The 18,060-nt window shown below is 38.3% G+C and overlaps 1 pseudogene; it reads left to right on the top strand.

Annotated features, from left to right (window-relative positions):
* The first annotated feature begins 572 nt into the window (after nt 1-572).
* Nucleotides 573-1,151, top strand: LOC140508318 (large ribosomal subunit protein uL6-like; annotated as a pseudogene).
* Nucleotides 1,152-18,060: the final 16,909 nt, after the last annotated feature.

Raw genomic sequence — 18,060 nt, 5'->3', positions numbered from 1 at the left:
ATTCCAAGAAAGGAATCTGAGCCACTGATCCATAATGCCAGCAACCTAGTGAGGTACAGGTATGAAATGCAAAATGGGAAGTTTGGGAAAACACCTTTTCTGCCTGAGTTGGCATAGGATTCTCCTGACTCAATTTCCCCACTATGACACCTGGCAAACTTTAAGCCTGGCTCAATACAGTCTGTACAACTTCTGCCTGGAACTGACATAAAGTTCTCTGGCTTTAGTTACATGCCCACTCTTAATGGCAAATTCCTATGATCAAAAGTTTTCTAAGTATAATACCAGATCTATTAACAATAGGTTGGTATGAGAACAAGTGAGGATGTAAGTCTAAGATTAAGCTATTAGGCTTAGGATTTTAGCCCAAACAACGACTATTTTCCCTTGATATCTGTTCCTGGTATATATGTTCCTGTATAACTTAGAGTCCTTTAATCCTTAGTCTTAGTATGGAGATAATTAGGTCAAGGGCTTGTGAAATCAGCTTATTACTCTTGTCTCAGTTTTGTTATGATTAGTTAATGTTAAAAGAAGAATGGTTTGCTCTCTTTGGCCCAGCCAGCACCAGAATGAAGACCATTCTCAGCCACCAGACCGTCGACATCCCAGAAAATGTTGACATTTCTCTTAAAGATTGGACAGTTATCGTGAAGGGGCCCAGAGGAATCCTCCGTAGGGATTTCAACCATATCAATGTTGAGCTCAGCCTCCTTGGAAAGAAGAAAAAAAGGCTCCGGGTAGACAAGTGGTGGGGAAATCAAAAAGAACTTGCAACCGTGAGCACAATCTGTAGTCACGTACAAAACATGATCAAAGGTGTTACCCTGGGGTTTTGTTACAAGATGAGGTCTGTGTGTGTTCACTTCCCCATCAATGTTGTTATTCAAGAGAATGGCTCACTTGTTGAAATCAGAAATTTCTTGGATGACAAATGTATCTGAAGAGTGCACATGAGACCCGGTGTTGCTTGTGCTGTTTCTTAAGCCCAAAAAGAAGAGTTAATTCTTGAAGGAAATGATATTGAACTTGTTCCAAACTCAGCTGCCCTGACCCAACAAGCTGCCACAGTCAAAAACAAAGATATCAGAAAATTTTTGGATGACATCTATGTTTCTGAGAAAGGCACAGTGCAACAAGCTGATGAATAAGTTGAGAAAGATGCCAAAGGCTGTGTCTTGAGGAGTCAACACTTATTCAGATGTCAAAATAAAAATACTTTTTGTCACAAAAAGAAGAAGAAGAATGGTTTGTGGTCTGTCTTCTAAATGCTTTAAAGAAGCATAACATGACCAGAAGTTGGAATTGTTTTATGACTTGGTATATACTGTGTTAAAATAGGTTACTCAATGTATTTGTGTAGGTATTGGAGCCTATTAGTGATTCCTTGGGGGAATCTCATCCTCCTGATGAAGGAATGAATAATGGGAAACTGGCCATGTTTCCAGTTTTGACTCTATAAAGATAGCAGTTTTGTAGGAGAATTGAAATAAGAGGGCAGATTTCTACAGGAAGGTGATGAGAAGATGCTCAGATGTTGTGCTCGAGATGGCTGGAAGAGGTGCCTAGACCAGAGGACCTCATCAAATGATGTTCCCCACCAGACATTATATGAGAAGAGATTTGTGAATCTTAAAGGGACACTTAGTTGCTCATGACTGTTTCTCTTTGGGGTCTCTGCATCTGTACTTATAAAAGGGGACTGCCCACTTGTAATTATTCAGCGCATCGATCAACTCTTCCCCCTTTCCTTCCCAGATTTAGTTGAAGGGGAGATGGCTAAAGGGTACAATTCATATGAGATAGAGAATGAGGGAGTATTAAAGATGTGAAAACAAAATTTAAATAAAAGAAAAGAGGGGGAATTTGTGGGAAACAAAAGGAGAAATATTGTTTCCACAGGATTAAAACTCCTCCCAGCTTCGAGTGATAGCAGAATGTAAGTCAGAGGTTACTGATTCTAATCAGAATTGAGACCTAGCACAAGCAGGCTTCTGATTAGAGGCTTGGAGGCATGCTTAATGAGCTGTCTGAAGAGGAACTTATCACAGAGGAGAGCATGAAGTGGGAAGTTCAGGAGGCTCATCTAGCCAATGGAGAACAAGGTGGGAAATTTGAATTGGGAACAGCATAAAAAGCATTGCATTTTTCTGAACAAGAGTCCTCTCAATTAGGGAGAATCTCATTCACTAGGAATGTAGAATAATTGGCTAAAATAAAATGAGAACTTACCTGGCTTGAGTCTTCATTTTTGTAGAGAATGAGCATGTTTCTCACAGGGGAAAGACAGATATCCTAGGATCATAATTTCCAATAGACAGTTTGTCTCTTCTTGTATTTACAACTTACTCAGCTAAGAAACTTCCTTTCTGATGGTATGGTTATGGTTAAATACATATGGAGACCATAAATCTGAGGAACAAAGGCATCCTAAACTGGCATTGTTCCAAAATGTATTTAAACCTGGTGATTCATTATCAGTCATTCAAAATTTACATTCTGTCTCCATGTACTTATATGTAGCTAGCTTCACTAGCTTTAGGGAAAAAAACAATATGAATATATATGCCACCTAGCCTGATTACCTCTTTTCACCAAAATTTCAGGTCATAACCTTCTAGGTCATTGGGTGCAGTCTTTTGTCTAAGTCACAAGTTTTATAGACCAAATCCTTTAATTTATTTATAAACACTGTGGCAACCCTTCTACATCAATGTATTAGAGAATAAACTCCCCATGGGCAAGGAGTGCTTTTGTTTTTGTCTCCAACAATTAGCTGGGACTTGGAATTTTAAGTGAACCAAGGAACAGATCACTAGAGCTATTGACCAGACACAAAAGGAAAAACTTGAAGTTGGGAGTGGAAGGAAGGGAGGGTGAGGGGACTGGGGCTGGATAAATTTCCAGGAGAATCATTAGCATTTCTAATATTTTTGAAAGTTGTTATTTCATCAGATCTCCCAACAAAATCTAGAAGGTAAAAGGCAGGAATTCCTCTGTATTTTTCTGCAGAAAAAAACATTAAAACTTAAGCAGATCTGGGCTTTCAGAAAGAATTTGGAGGAGTCCTGGGGGAAGCAAAAGAAATACCTGAGTAAGCACCAGCCTTGGTCTCGAGCCCCTCCTGGTCCATCCACCAATAAGAGACAGGGATTAGAGAGAAAGGGAATGGTGAGAGGGTGGAGGAAAGAAGGCCCAGAAAAATGAGGGAGGGGAAAGTGAAATTCCAGAATCCATGAGTGGTGGGGTTGAGGTGAAGGGATAACAAATGCTAATCCAATCCAGTGGAGGAAATGTCAGAGATGGGGGACAGGGTGATAACCCAAGCCCCATACTCCCATTTCATCTGCAGTCTGGGACTTAGCCATCAAAAAGACTTGGATTTCAGAAAACGGTTTCCAAAGGCCAGATCCTGTAATCAGGTAGGCTAATGGGGGGCAGATAGGGGCTCTGGTCCTAGAGTCTACAGCACTTATTATAAATCCTGGCATGGATTAATGAAAAAGCTGAATAAATTACTTTTCACTCTTTCATTAACTCACTGGGAGAGGTAAGAGGAATTGAGAACCAAGTTGCAGGTGCCAGTGATTTAACAGGTAGTCACAAATTCCTTGGCACTGAGGATTCCAGTCCCTGCCTGCAGGACACTTAGAAATAAAGCTGATCTGGGGCAGAAAGGGGTCATAGCACCAAGACTCCTAAGCTCTTAGATGAAGGAGGAACCTCAGAAATTATTCACTTCCATGCCCCCATCAGCCAATAAGGTGAACAGGTCAATCAATCAATTAATATGAATTAAGCATCTATTAGGTGGTAGACTAGACAGAGTGCAGAATCTGGAGTCAAGAAGACCAAGGTTCAAATTCAACCTCTGACACTAGCTGTGTGACCCTGGATGAGTTACCTAACCCTATTTGCCTCATTTTCCTCATCCATAAAAAGGAGATGGCAAACTACTCTGTGATTTTTCCCAAGAAAACCCCGTAAAGAATATTAAAGGGTCAACAATGCTTCCTGGCACAATTCTTGAAAATGGAACAGTACTGGGAGGGGTGTGAGGGAGAGAAGGGAAGAGGTTATTTTATGTTTGTTCCTTTAAATGTGGGGAGATAATAACTGGGAAGCCAGAGACAGGCTCTGAGAAAAGAGTATCCCATATATAGAGCAGTGGATAATATAAAGGCACCACAGGAATCTAGTTGGCCTGGGAAAATTGGAGGATGGGGGAAAATTGGTGATTGGAATGAGGATCCATTCAGGTCCCCAAAATGTGTTTGAAAGATTCTTCCAGTGGAGCCTGGGCTCCAGCAAGGCTGGGATGCTGTCCAAGAGGAGCAGGGAACCAGCAAACTGGTTGGGGACAGGAATGGTTTCACAGTGGCCAGCTCTCAAAGGACACTGGGCTAATGCCAGGAGGGACCTCAGAACTCCAGGCCCTCATTTTGCCTGGAGGAACAAGACTCAGATTCTTCAATGACTTGCCCAAGGTCACAGGGGCATTCCAGCCTGGATCAAAGATTTATATGAGTAGGGATTCCCTGAAAGTTATTTATGGACCAAAAACCTATGGTGCATCACAACTACTCAGTGCTGATGGAGCCACATTGATTACTGATAAGGACATGATCCTAGAGAGATGGGCTGAACTCTTCCATAGTATTCTCAACAGACCATCATTAATCAGTGGTGAAGCCATTGACTGTTTACCTCAGGTTGAAGTGAATCCCTCCTTAGCTGAACTTCCAACTGAAGAAGAGGTTTTGAGGGCCGTTAGGCTTCTTTCATGTGGCAGAGCACCTGGTGCTGATCCTATTCCAGCTGAGATTTACAAGGCAGGGGGACCATTGCTCATACAAAAGCTGACTGAAATTTAACAGGTTACATGGCAAGAGGAGGTTATTCCCCAGGAGTTCAAGGATGCCTCCATTGTCCATCTCTACAAGGGTAAAGGGAAAAGACTGTCCTGCAACAATCACAGAGGGATCTCTGTCTTAGTCCTTGCTGGCAAAATTGTTGCTAGAGTCCTCCTTAATAGGCTGATCCTTCACCTGGAAGATGGACATATACCTGAGAGCCAGTGTGGCTTCAGAAAGGGATGAGGAACAGTTGATATGATGTTTGCTGCCCAACAACTCCAGGAGAAATGCAGGAGCAGAACAGAGGTCTGTACACAATGTTTGTAGATCTGACCAAGGCCTTTGACACTGTTAGTCATGAGGGCTTATGGAAAATTATGTCAAAATTTGGTTGCCCAGGAAAAGTTCATCAATATTGTAGGTCAATTTCATGATGGCACGTTTGCCCGGGTTCTGGATAATGGCCAAAGCTCTCATGCCTTCCCAGTCAGCAATGGAGTGAAACAGGGCTGTGTGCTTGCTCCTGTGCTTTTTAGCATGATGTCTTCAGCCATGTTGACAAAATGCTTTCAATGAGAATGAACATGGCATCAAGGTCAACTACTGTACTGATGGTAAGTTCTTCAATTTGAAAAGGTTACAAGCCAAGACCAAAGTGGAGGGAGAGTTGCTGCATGATTTTCTATTTGCTGTTGACCTGAAAACTTTGTTAAGAAAAGGCAACATGGCTAAATGCATACATTTTATGATTTAATTAATTAATTGATCAATTCCCCATAAAGAAAACAGTTACATAATGCATTATGGAGCCAGAAATGTTCTGGCTACCCACTGCAGAAATCCTCTGGCTTATATACATTTTGCCATGAGGAGGAAACTCTCTTAACTAAGCAAATCATAAATTCAGTAAGACAAGACAATTAACAAAGCAATGTCAGTCAAGTCTTGAGATTCCAAGCTGGGTAAACATATGTCCCAGGTGGTAAGGAAATCCCACCACTAGTAAGTGGCAGGCTTCCTGCCCCAAACAGATAACTGATGCAGGAAAGGGCAAACAATGTTCAATAGAAATTATGACCTAAGATGTCTATATTTTCTTTACCATTATTCAAGATATGTCATAACATAGTATGTGTCTATAGATAATAAGATACAAAGGAAAGACCCATTATTCAAGATATGTCATAGGTTAAAGGTCTCCAAGGAATGCAGAGTCAGCTTTGGCTGGCTTTTGCTGACATAGGAAGAGGCATTCTCTGAGTTTGCTTCAGAGAGAACAAAGAGATTATTCCAAAATTTTATATTAAACATTATCATTGCAGATGATTGTACACTCAATGCAGCCTCTGAAGCTAAGATGCAACGAAGTATGGATCAGTTCTCTGCTGCCTGTGCTGATTTTTGGCCTCCATTCTCTAGGATGCTAGGGAAGTGGGAAAACTGCAGGTGCTTTTTGGTTTCCTGAGGCTTACTGCTTCTATACATTGGGATGCTCCTTCATGGAGGGACTCCCCATCCCCACACTCATGCCTCCCAGATCTCCCTTCTCTTTGAGCCTCAAGGTGCCAGCATCCTCCCAGCTATATTTTGTGAGACTTCACCCAAGATTTGCCACTAGATTATCTTTTACAAAATTGGAAAAAGCTCAGTTTCCAAGACCTTGAAAAGGAAAGCTTTGTGCCAGGCTTAAATAAATCCAGAGGACCAAGAAAATTGTCTGATCTTTGTGCAGGGATTTTCTGACAAGCCTCTCTGAGCTTTTGGATTTTGGGAAATTTTTAGAAAGAAAAAAGTTGCTGATTCCTCCCCCCTCCCCCAAGTTCTGAATGTGAAGAGATAAAATAAAAAGGGGAACTCTTCTCCCCCTCTCTCTCCCCCCTTCCATCCCACTCCACCAGATAAAAAAGAGTTGCATTTTAAGGTTACAGTGAAAACTTAGAACAACCAAAAACATATTAGCAGATTCTGGAGGTTTTGAGATTGATCTGTAAGTTTTGAAACACCTCCCTATGATCCCAGTCATTCTCTTCCCCCACTCCCTTCCCTTGAGTTGAAATGGTATCACAGTTTGGGGATTGCAAACAGTTCAGAGTTTTCCTGTTAACCCCTCCCATCCCAGATCAGATTAAGAGAAGAGAGTGTTGGAGAATTGTAGGGAATCTAGGTCACCTTCAATTCACCCTCCCCGACCTGGGCAAAGGATGGAGGCGAAAAGTGTGCCAGTTACATCGAGGGCTCCACTGGCAACGTCCCCGCCCCAGACACCCTGTAGCCCACCCAGAATGTGTGAGTATCACCCAGTTGCAGAACATCCTGATCACCACCACCCCAATCTCCACCTCACCCCCCAGCAGCTGTAAGGAGAGAGGAGAGTTAGATGGGTCAAGGCAGTACCAGGTAAGAAGACAACAAGCCTCTATGCTTGGCAAACACACTCTTTTAAAGTTACAGTTTTAACATGTTAATGATGACATGCCAATTCTCTGTCTAAAGGCATTTGGAAACATGTTCAACAAAATTGAAGTCATCTGATTGGCCTGTTGCAAGTTTGAAATTGGTAAACTTTTGTATCTGTTATGTCAAACAATTTTTCATAACTTGGATGTTATTAGAGTATAAAATGAGAGAAATTAAAGGCAGGAAAAATGGTTTCTCTCTTAACCATGTCTGAAAATGTTTTGTAACTGCCATTTAGAAAACTGAGTATTTTCACCTTAGCCTTTACTGAAGAGGAAGGTTTAAGCTAAAAAAAAATTGGCTCTAAGTTATGATTATTAACTAAATGCAAGATTATTAACTAAATGCTGAAACCTAAAACTGGTTAGAGTGTGTGTGTGTGTTTGTGTGTGGTCACTGTGTGTGTGTGGAAAGAAGGGGATGAGGTGAAAGTCTTATCTAGAGTGATTCTGCCCATTCAGAGCAATGAAGTCCTCAGGGCTGGTCAAAAGGCACAACTCATAGCAGTTCTAAGCAGCGGAGGCTAGGAATAGGAAACCTCTTCTCTGTGGTCCCTGTCAATCCCCCTTGTTTTTTAAACCTGCCAAAGAGCTTGCTTGGGTTCTGGAGTTCCTAAATAATCGAGTTGGTTTGCTGAGAATTTGCAAGTACAAAGAAATAATCTCTAAAGATTGGCTTTTACACCAGGACAAATTTAAATTTGTGATGAAAATCCTGGTCAATTTTTCCACAAGCTGTGAAACTTGCTGTTTGAGGTAGAAGCTCATAGGGCCATAACGGAATTCATCATAAAAACCCATCCAAAAACCCAAGTCAATAATCCACCATCAGAGAGAATGTAATACAGGTGGAGGTGTGCATCTGAAAAAAGCAAAGAGGACAATTTTAGCCTCAGCCTAAGATGGGATCCTCCTGGCTCAGTTTCTCCATTGTGTTCCTTTGAAAAGGAACTTTCCTGGTTATTCCTCAGTCTGGTTATGAGATGGATCCAACAGCATTGTCGGATACTTGGTATAATCTTGTCTCTCATTTATCCTTTCATACCAAATTTCTATAACCACAGCAAATGCTCAGTAAAAGATGTGAGCACAAACTACGTATGTGAGATCTTGGTGTTTTGATCTGAATATGTAGGCGCTTCATATCCCAAACAACAGAGTAAATTAGTACTGGTCATCAGCCTGTTGGCATAGTCATGTGAATTATTGTCCCACAGAGTAAGACTGGGATAATAAAATGTGTGTTTAAGATCTGAGCTAGACAACTTAAAATTATATTTCTATATCCTGAACAACTTAGTTATTGAATATTACTATTAATTACTAACATTAAATCAGAAACATCTTCAGTTTGGTTTGGGGAACAGAATTTCATTGCAGTCAATTTTCTTAGGAGGAGATGATCTATAGAACAATGGATATTTGGCTGAGTCATTACTTAAGTATCATGCCAAGTCCTTTGTTGGAATTCAAGTAAAAGTCAGCCTCTGGCTGGATTTCATTTGTTTAACTATTGAATCCAGGGGTGAAAAACTACCTGCAAAAGTGTTATTTCCCAATAGCATCTGAACCTCCTAAAAGAACAGAAATCATAGTGCAAAGTTTTGAGAGAAATTAACAAGATCAGATAATCTGTCATGTCAAATGAGAATGATTCTAATGGGGCTCTAGCTTTCCTTTTTTCATTTCCTCCATTCTAACAACACTTTTAATTCTCCCTATATCTGGACCCCACATATCAAACTTATTTGTCAGATTTTTATTTTCCACAATATGCTCCATTCACCTATAGCAGGTAGCAAAGAGTAAGTACCTGCCCACGCCCATCTCACCCTGGATGCAGCTTGTGCATCCTTCTTCCTTGACCCCTTCAAGGCCAGGACAGCTTTTTGCCAAGCCAAGATTTTTTCCCCTTACCCCAAAAGATTTTGGGTCCCATTTGATTGAGGGGGGAATGATGGGGAGATGGGACCTGGAACCTGAATTTTCCCACACATTGCAACAGCCCAGTCCCTAAATTTTCCCATAAGTCCCTGGCATCTAGCCCAGCCAACCTCGATACTCAATAGTCTTTTCACTGTGGCCCTCCAACTCACCCAAGACCACTTAACTCCAGACCACTTTTATACTTGGGCCACCCTAGGCTATTTACCACTCCTTAATCCTATCCAGATTTTTCAACTATTCCCTTTTCTAAATCTAGAAACAGGAATCTAGCCTGCTTCTATTGGCATTCCAATAAAACTTGTCACTTTGAGTAAAGTGCTTGAATTCTTTCCAGGTAGATTTGCCCTATGCCCTGACATTTCATGGGTCCTAGCAAGTCCAAACCACACCACGTGGTGTGTGTGGATGTGTGTGTGTGTGTGTGTGTGTGTGTGTGTGTGTGTGTGTGTGTGTGTGTGTATTCTTGCTTCTGGCTTCATTGTCATCCTCAGACTTTCCTTCTCATAAAACTCAGCTCACAAGAACCAAGATCAATACTCACTCTGCTCCAGTACCTGTTTGATGAGTGTCAATCTATGCCTAAGGTCCCATTCTCCAACTCACTAATTTTACAACCATTAAGCCCCTCCCTGCCCACGACTCCCCATTGCCAGATAAGGTCTAGGAGGATGGAGATTGCTTTTACTTTTGAGGGGATGCTCATCGATTGGGGAATGGCTGAATAAGTTGTGGTAGATTAGTGTAATAGAGTACTTCAGTAAGAAATGATGAGTAGCAATGCATGTTCTCAGATCATAATGCAATAAAAATTATATATAATAAAAGGCCATGGAAAGATTGACCAAAATTAATTGGAAACTAAGTGATCTAATCTGAAAGAATGAGTGGATTAAACAACAAATCAATGAAACAATCAATGACTTTGTTGAAGAGAATGACAATATTGAGACAACCCACCAAAACTTATGGGATGTTGCAAAAACAGTTCTTGGGGGAGGTTTTATAACATTAAATGCCTACATGAATAAAATAGAAAAAGAAGAGGTCAATGAATTGGGCATGCAAGTGAAAAAGCTAGAAAAAGAACAAATTGAAAATCCCCAAGTAAACACCAAATTAGAAATACTGAAAACCAAAGGAGAGATGAATAAAACTGATATTAAGTAACTATTGAACTAATAATTTAAACTGGTAGTTGATTTTATGAAAAAAACAATGCAATTGGTAAATCTTTTGTGAATATGATTTTAAAAAAAGAAAGAAAACAAAATTACCAAAATCAAAAAGGGAAAGGGTGAACTGACCTCCAGTGAGGAGGAAATTAAAACAATAATTAGAAATTACTTTGCTCAACTATAGGCACATGAATTTGACAATCTAAGTGAGATGGATGAATATTTTAAAAAATATAAATTTCCCAGGTTAAGAGAAGAGGAAGTTGAATACTTAAATAACCCCACCTCAGAAAAAGAAATTGAACAAGCCATCAATGAACTCCATAGGAAAAAATCTCCAGGGCCAGATGGATTTACAAGTGAATTCTGTCAAACATTTAAAGAAGTTAATTCAAATAATTTGTACGCTATTTGGGAAAATTGGCAGAGAAGGAGTCCTAGCAAATCTTTTTATGATACAAATGTGGTTTTTATATTTAAACCAGGAAGAACCAAAAATGGGAATGAATATAGATGCAAAAATTTTAAATAAATTATTAGCAAAGAGAATGCAGCAAGTTATCATGAGAATAATACATTACGATCAGGTAGGATTTATACCAGGATTGTAGGGCTGTTTCAGTATTAGGAAAACTATTCGCATTATTGATTATATCAACAGCAAAACTATCAGAAACCATATGATTATATCAATAGATGCAGAAAAAGTTTTTGACAAAATATAACACCAATTTCTATTGAAAACACTAGAGAGCATAGGAATAAAAGGAGGCTTAATTAAAATGATAAGCAGTATCTACCTGAAACCATCAGCAAGCACTATATGTAATGTGAATAAGCTAGATACATTTATAATAAGATCAGGGATGAAACAAGGATGTCCATTATCACCACTGTTATTTAATATAGTACTAGAAATGTTAGCTTTAGCAATAAGAGAAGAAAAAGAACTTGAAGGAATTGAAATAGGCAAAAAAAGAATCCAAGTTATGACTCTTTCCAGATGACATGATGATATGCTTAGAGAATCCAAGAGAATCAAGTGAAAAACTACTTGAAATAAGAAACAACTTTGGCAAAGTTGCAGGTTACGAAATAAACCCACATAAATCATATGCATTGCCATATATTAGTAACAAAGCCCACCAGGAAGAGATAGAAAGAGAAATCTTATTTAAAACTACAGTAGACACTATAAAATATCTGAGAGTCCACCTGCCAACACAAACACAGGGACTATATAAATACAATTATAAAACACTTTTTGCACAAATAAAGTCAAATCTAAGTAATTGGAAAAACATTAGTTGCTCATGAATTGGCCAAACTAATATAATAAAAATGAAAATTCTATCTAAATTAATTTACTTATTCAGTGCCACAACAAACTACCAGAAAATTATTTTCTAGAGCTAGAAAAAATTAATATCAAAATACATCTGGAAGAACAAAAATTACAGTATATCAAGGGAATTAATGAAAATAAATGCTAGGGAAAGTGATCTGGCCCTACCAGATCTCAAATTGTATTATAAAGCAGTAATCATCAAAACTAGTTGGGACTGGCTCAGAAATAGAGGAATAGATCAGTGGAATACCTTAGGTACTTGAGACACAGTAGTCACTGACTATAGCAGTCCACTATATGATAAATCCAAGGACCCTAGCTTCTGGGATAAGGAATCACTGCTTGACAAAACTTGATGGGAAAACTAGATAACAGTGTGATGGACACTGGGCATAGATGAAATCCTGACACCATACACACAAAGAAAATCCAATTGAACACATGATGTGGGTATAAAGGCTGATACTATAAACAAATTAGGGGAGCAAAGAATAGTGTATTTGTCATATTAATGGAGAATGGAGAAATTTATGACCAAACAAGAAATAGAGAATATTTTGAAGTGCCAAATGGAGAATTTTGTCTACATTAAATTGAAAAGGTTTTGCACAAACAAACCCAATCCACTCAAGATTAAGAGGGAAGCGGAAAACTGAGAAAGAATTTTTGCAACTAGTGTTTGAGATAAAGGCCTCTTTTCTAAAACATATATAGAGAACTGAGTCAAATTTACAAGGATACAAGTCATTCCCCAACTGATAAATGATCAAAGGATAAGAACAGGCACTTTTCAGAGGAATAAATTAAAGCTATCTATAGTCATATGAAAAAATATCTAAATCATGATTGATTAAGGAGATGCAAATCAAAACAACTCTGAGATACCACATCACACCTATCAGATTGGCTAACATGCCAAAACAGGAAGATGATAAATGTTGGAGAAGATGTGGGAGATTGGATCACTAGTTCATTGCTGGTGGAGCTGTGAGCTGCATAATCACAATAAAGGAAGCCAAATTGACAACAGACCCAAGAAGTGCTAAAAAAAAAAACCACACTGATCAATTCAGACTCCTTACCTCTCCAGATTTTAGAATCCATGCAACAGCCATCTTTCTGATAGGTAACATTGTCTGGCACATAGTAAGCACTTAATAAAATGTGTGTTGACTTACTGCCATGTTAAAATACTATTGAGTTGACCATGGCTAACTGTTACCTTAATTACAGGCCTAAAACATTCCCAAAGGACTCTTGAGGCAAAATGCCATCCTTATCCAGAGAAAGAACTATGGAATCTGAACATAGAATGAAGCAGACGATTTTCTCTTGTGTTGTGTTTTGTATTGATTTTTCCGATGGTTTCTCCCATTCATTTTTATTCTTCTGTGCAATATGACTAATGGGAAAATGTGTTTAATAAGAATGTATGTGTAGAACCCATATAAGATTGCATGCCGTTTTAGGGAGGGAGGGGGAGAAAATTTAAGACTTAAGGAAATGATGATTGAAAACTGAAAACAAATGAATTTTTAAAAAATAATTAGTAGATAGACTTCAGAAAAACCTGGAAGGGCTTGCATGAACTAATGTTGAATGGACGTTGTGTGATGAGGTTCTTTATTGCACTTAGCTGTTCTCAACCATGCAACATGACAAGACAATTCAAAAAAACTTCTGATGGGAAATGCTGTCCACATCCAGAGAAATAAGTATGGAGTGACAATTCTATGTTCAATGGAGTGTTTCAGGGTCAGAATATCTCTCTTGCTCTGGGCCTTTTTCCCCACAGAGTTGTCTTTCTGAGCCATACTCACCATAACACCTTGATGTCTGGGATCCACAACAGTGAAAAGGGAAGACAATCCGAGGGGCCCTGTTTCCTGCAAAGCCAGTTTTGCACATTCTGGAGCAGTTGTTAGCAACGAGGGCAGCAATATCATCTACCAGGGTGAACTTTGAAGTAGCAGGTTTAAATCCTGGAGAGAGAGGAGATGGTATGGCACCTAGAAGCAGAGGAAGTCAAGTGCAGACTGGGTGGAAGACCTCACAGCTACATGAAATTCATTAGGAAAAGAGCCAGGCATGGGGTAAAAGCTGTAGAAATGAACTACTGCTTCTTCTTTAATTAACTGTACTTACTCCATACTAAATAATGGCTTTTTGATGTCATTAGATATGATTACAAAAATATCAAGGGAGACAGGATGACTGATTTTCCCTGTAACATCTTTTGACAATGCATTCTATGGAACTGTTTTTCTTTTGTCTTATAACTTTAAAAAAAGTTGATTAGGTTACCATTGATCTCAACTCTATTAGTTATTAAATGTATCTTTTATGGAATGTAACAAAATATGTGAAAAATGACTGTCTATTGGGAGAAAAGAATAGAAAAATCTTTTAAGAGACCTTGGTCTGTTAGCTTCCCTTGGACTTCTTCCTTAACCTTTGCAAAGATCTCCCCAGCCCTGCTCACAGTGTTCACAGAATGTAGAGCTGCAGTTTAGGCAGCAGGTCTCAGCCAAAGTAAGGAAATTGTTATGTTAAACTTTAAATAATAAGTGAGTTTCATCTGTGATCATTTAGGATATCATGAGATTATATCTTTTAGTAATTAGCACAGAGTAAAGTTAAATTTTTGAACCAGATATTCACTGGGTGTAAATGAGTGCTCACTGTCTTCATGTAAGACTCCAAAACATTCTATTTGTGCTGATTGTCCTCCTTATCCAACATTTAAAGAGCTTTCTTCCCCAACATTTTCTGTAGTAGTTGCTCCCTTCTACTGACTCAGTGGATTAAATACTTTTAGCTCCTACTGGCAAGCTGTGCTGTGAAGCCCATCAAATGTACTCCACCTTCCTTTAGCCTACCTATAGAACAGACCAAGTGGGGAGTTTTTAAACTTATCAAATACTTATTAAGTTACAATTTAGAACATATGTCCCTGTGGTGACTTTTGCCTCCAACAGTTATATTGTATGTATGAAAAGGTTAATGAGTACTGTATGATTTTGAACCAACATTGTTAAGGATTATTGTCACATGAACACAATAACTATATCCTGCCCTAACATAGGATGAATGAAGTTCCTAGGGTTTCTCCCCAGTGTGAATTCTCTGATATAAAGCAAGACTGGAGGTGAATCAGAAAACCTTTTCACATTGTTAACATCCATAAAACTTCTCTTGACTGTGGACTTTCTGATGTTTAGGAAGACTGGAACTCTGTGTGAGAGCCTTTTCACATTGGTTACATCCATAAGATTTAGATTTGGACATTTTTTAGCAAAGCCTCCTGGTACAACTCTTTTTGAGAAAGGTCTAAGAGGCACCACGCCTCCTCAGTGAAGTCCACAACCACATGCTGGAATGTCACCAAATGCTTATCTGTGGAAGACTGCTAACATGGAAATTAGTTTTGCCCAACTTCATATTTCTAATGGATTTTTCCATTTTTTGCCTTCTCAGTGGGTTAGAGTGGAAGGAGGTAAATCTGAAACTTAAAACTGATTTTTTTAAAAAAATCACATTGACATAATGATGATATCATAATGGATTCTATACTGACAGTTAAATGGATGTGATAAAGCACTGGTCTAAAAATAATGTTGATACAAGGAATGGTTCATAATTGCTTAACTGAGAAGTATGAGCAAAATGTTTCACACATTTTGTGAAGTTATGAGGAAAACTAACTTTATAACTATTATGCATATGTTTTGCATGACTACACATATATAACCTAGATGGAATTGCTTGCCTTCTCAATGAGGGGAGATTAGAGAGGGAGGAAGTTTTACTTTTTTAAAATTAATCTTATTTATTTTCAGTGTTCTACAATCACTACCATATAACTTAGATTATTATTTTTCCCTTACTCCCCCTTCTTCCCCCCACCTTAAGATGTCATACAATTTTATTTGGTTCTACACAAACATTCCTATTAAATACATTTTTACTATAGTCATGCTGTGTAGAAGAATTAAATTGAATGGGAGAAATCACATAACAAACCAAAACACAATATACACACCCAAAAAAGGTCTGCTACATTTTGTGGTCGAATTTCATAACTCTTTCTCTGAATGTTGAAGTCATTTTGCCTTAGAAGATCATTAGGAATATTTTTTAAGTCCTTGCATTGCTACGAAGTTTCAAGTCTACCAGAAAAAACTCTCTCACATGGTGGTCATTGCTGTGCACAAAGTTTTCCTGGTTCTGGTCCTTTCACTCAGCATCAGACCTTATAAGTCTTTCCAGGTCTCTCTGAAGTCTTCCTGTTCATCATTTCTTATAGCACAACAGTATTCCATTACATTCATATACCATAATTTATTCAGCCATCCCTCAATTGATGGGCATCCCCTTGATTTCCAGTTTTTGGCCACCACAAAGAGTGCTGCTATAAATATTTTTGTACATGTGGGACTCTTTCCCCCTTTTTATGATCTCTTGGGGATACAATCCTAGAAGTGATATTGCTGGGACAAATGCTAAGCATATTTTTGTAGCCCTTTGGGCATAGGTCCAAATTGCTCTCCTGAATAGTTGGATTAGCTCACAGCTCCACCAACAATGTATTAGTGTTCCAACTCTCCCACATCCTCTCCAACATTTATCGTCTTCCTATTCTGTCATATTTGCCAATCTGATAGGTGCGATATGGTTGGTACCTCAGAGTTGTTTTGATTTGCATCTCTCTAATCAAAAGTGACTTAGAGCATTTTTTCATATGACTATAGATATCTTTAATTTCTTCCTCTGAAAGTTATCTGTTCATATCCTTTGACCATTTATCAACTGGGGAATGACTTGTATTTTTGCACATTTGATACAGTTCTCTATACATTCTAAAGATAAGGCCTTTATCACCAACATTAGCTAGAACAATTCTTTCCCAGTTTTCTACATCCCTCCAAATTTTGATTGCATTGGGTTTGGTTGTGCAAAAGTTTTTCATTTGAAAGTAATCAAAATTATCCATCTTGCACTTCATAATGTTTTCTATCTCTTCTTTAGTCAAAAATTCTTCCCTTCTCCATAAATCTGATAAATACACTATTTCTTGCTCCACCAATTTGTCCATAGTGTCAATCTTTATACCTAGATCCTGTGCCCATTTGGATTTTATTCTTGTATACAGTGTCAGGGATTGGTCTATGCCTAGTTTCTGCCACACTTTTATCCAGTTTTCCCAGCAATTTTTGTCAAACAGTGAGTTCTTATCCCAGAAGCTGGGGTCCTTGGGTTCATCAAACAGTTGATTGCTATATTCACTGTCTACTGTGTCTTGAGTACCTAGCTTATTCCACTTGTCTACCCTTCTATTTCTTAGCCAGTACCAAGTGGTTTTGATAATTGCTGCTTTATAATACAATTTGAGACCTGGTAGTGCTAGGCCACCTTCTCTAGCATTTCTTTTCATTAGTCCTCTTGATATTCTGGACTTTTTGTTCCTCCAGATGAATTTTGATGCTATTTTTTCCAGCTATAGAAAATAATTATCTGATAGTTTAATTAGTATGGCACTAAATAAGTAAATTAATTTAGGTAAAATTGTCAATTGTATTATATTGGCTCAGCCTACCCACAAGCAACTGATGTTTTTCCATTTACTTAGATCTGACTATTTTTGTGAAAAATGTCTTGTAGTTGTGTTCATATAGTCCCTGGGTTTGTTTTGGCAGGTAAACTCCCAAATATTTTATAGTGTCTATCCTAGCTTTAAATGGGATTTCTCTTTCTATCTCTTGCTGTTAGACTTTGTTAGTAATATATAGAAATGCAGAAGATTTATGTGGGTTATTTTTTAACCTGCAACTTTGCCAAAGTTGTTTATTATTTCAAGTAGTTTTTTACTTAAATCTTTGGGGTTTTCTAAGTATACCATCATGTCATCTGCAAAGAGCGATAACTTAGTTTCTTCTTTGCCTATTCTTATTCCTTCAGTTTCTCTATCTTGTCTCATTGCTATAGCTAACACTTCTAGTACCATATTGAATAGTGGTGATAATGGACATCCTTGTTTCCCCCCTGATCTTATTGGATATGCATCTATCTTATCCCCATTACATATAATGCTTGTTGATGGTTTTAGGTAGATACTGTTTATTATTTTAATTAAGGCTCCATTTACTCCTGTACTCTCCAGTGTTTTCAATAGAAATTGGTGTTATATTTTGTCAAAAACTTTTTCTGCATCTATTGATATAATCATATAGTTTCTGTTAGTTTTGTTGTTGATATAATCAATAATGCTAATAGTTTTC

The sequence above is a fragment of the Notamacropus eugenii genome, chromosome 5 (genome assembly GCF_028372415.1).
Source record: "Notamacropus eugenii isolate mMacEug1 chromosome 5, mMacEug1.pri_v2, whole genome shotgun sequence".
In the NCBI taxonomy this organism is placed as follows: domain Eukaryota; kingdom Metazoa; phylum Chordata; class Mammalia; order Diprotodontia; family Macropodidae; genus Notamacropus; species Notamacropus eugenii.
This window is presented reverse-complemented; position numbering and strand designations above follow the sequence as displayed.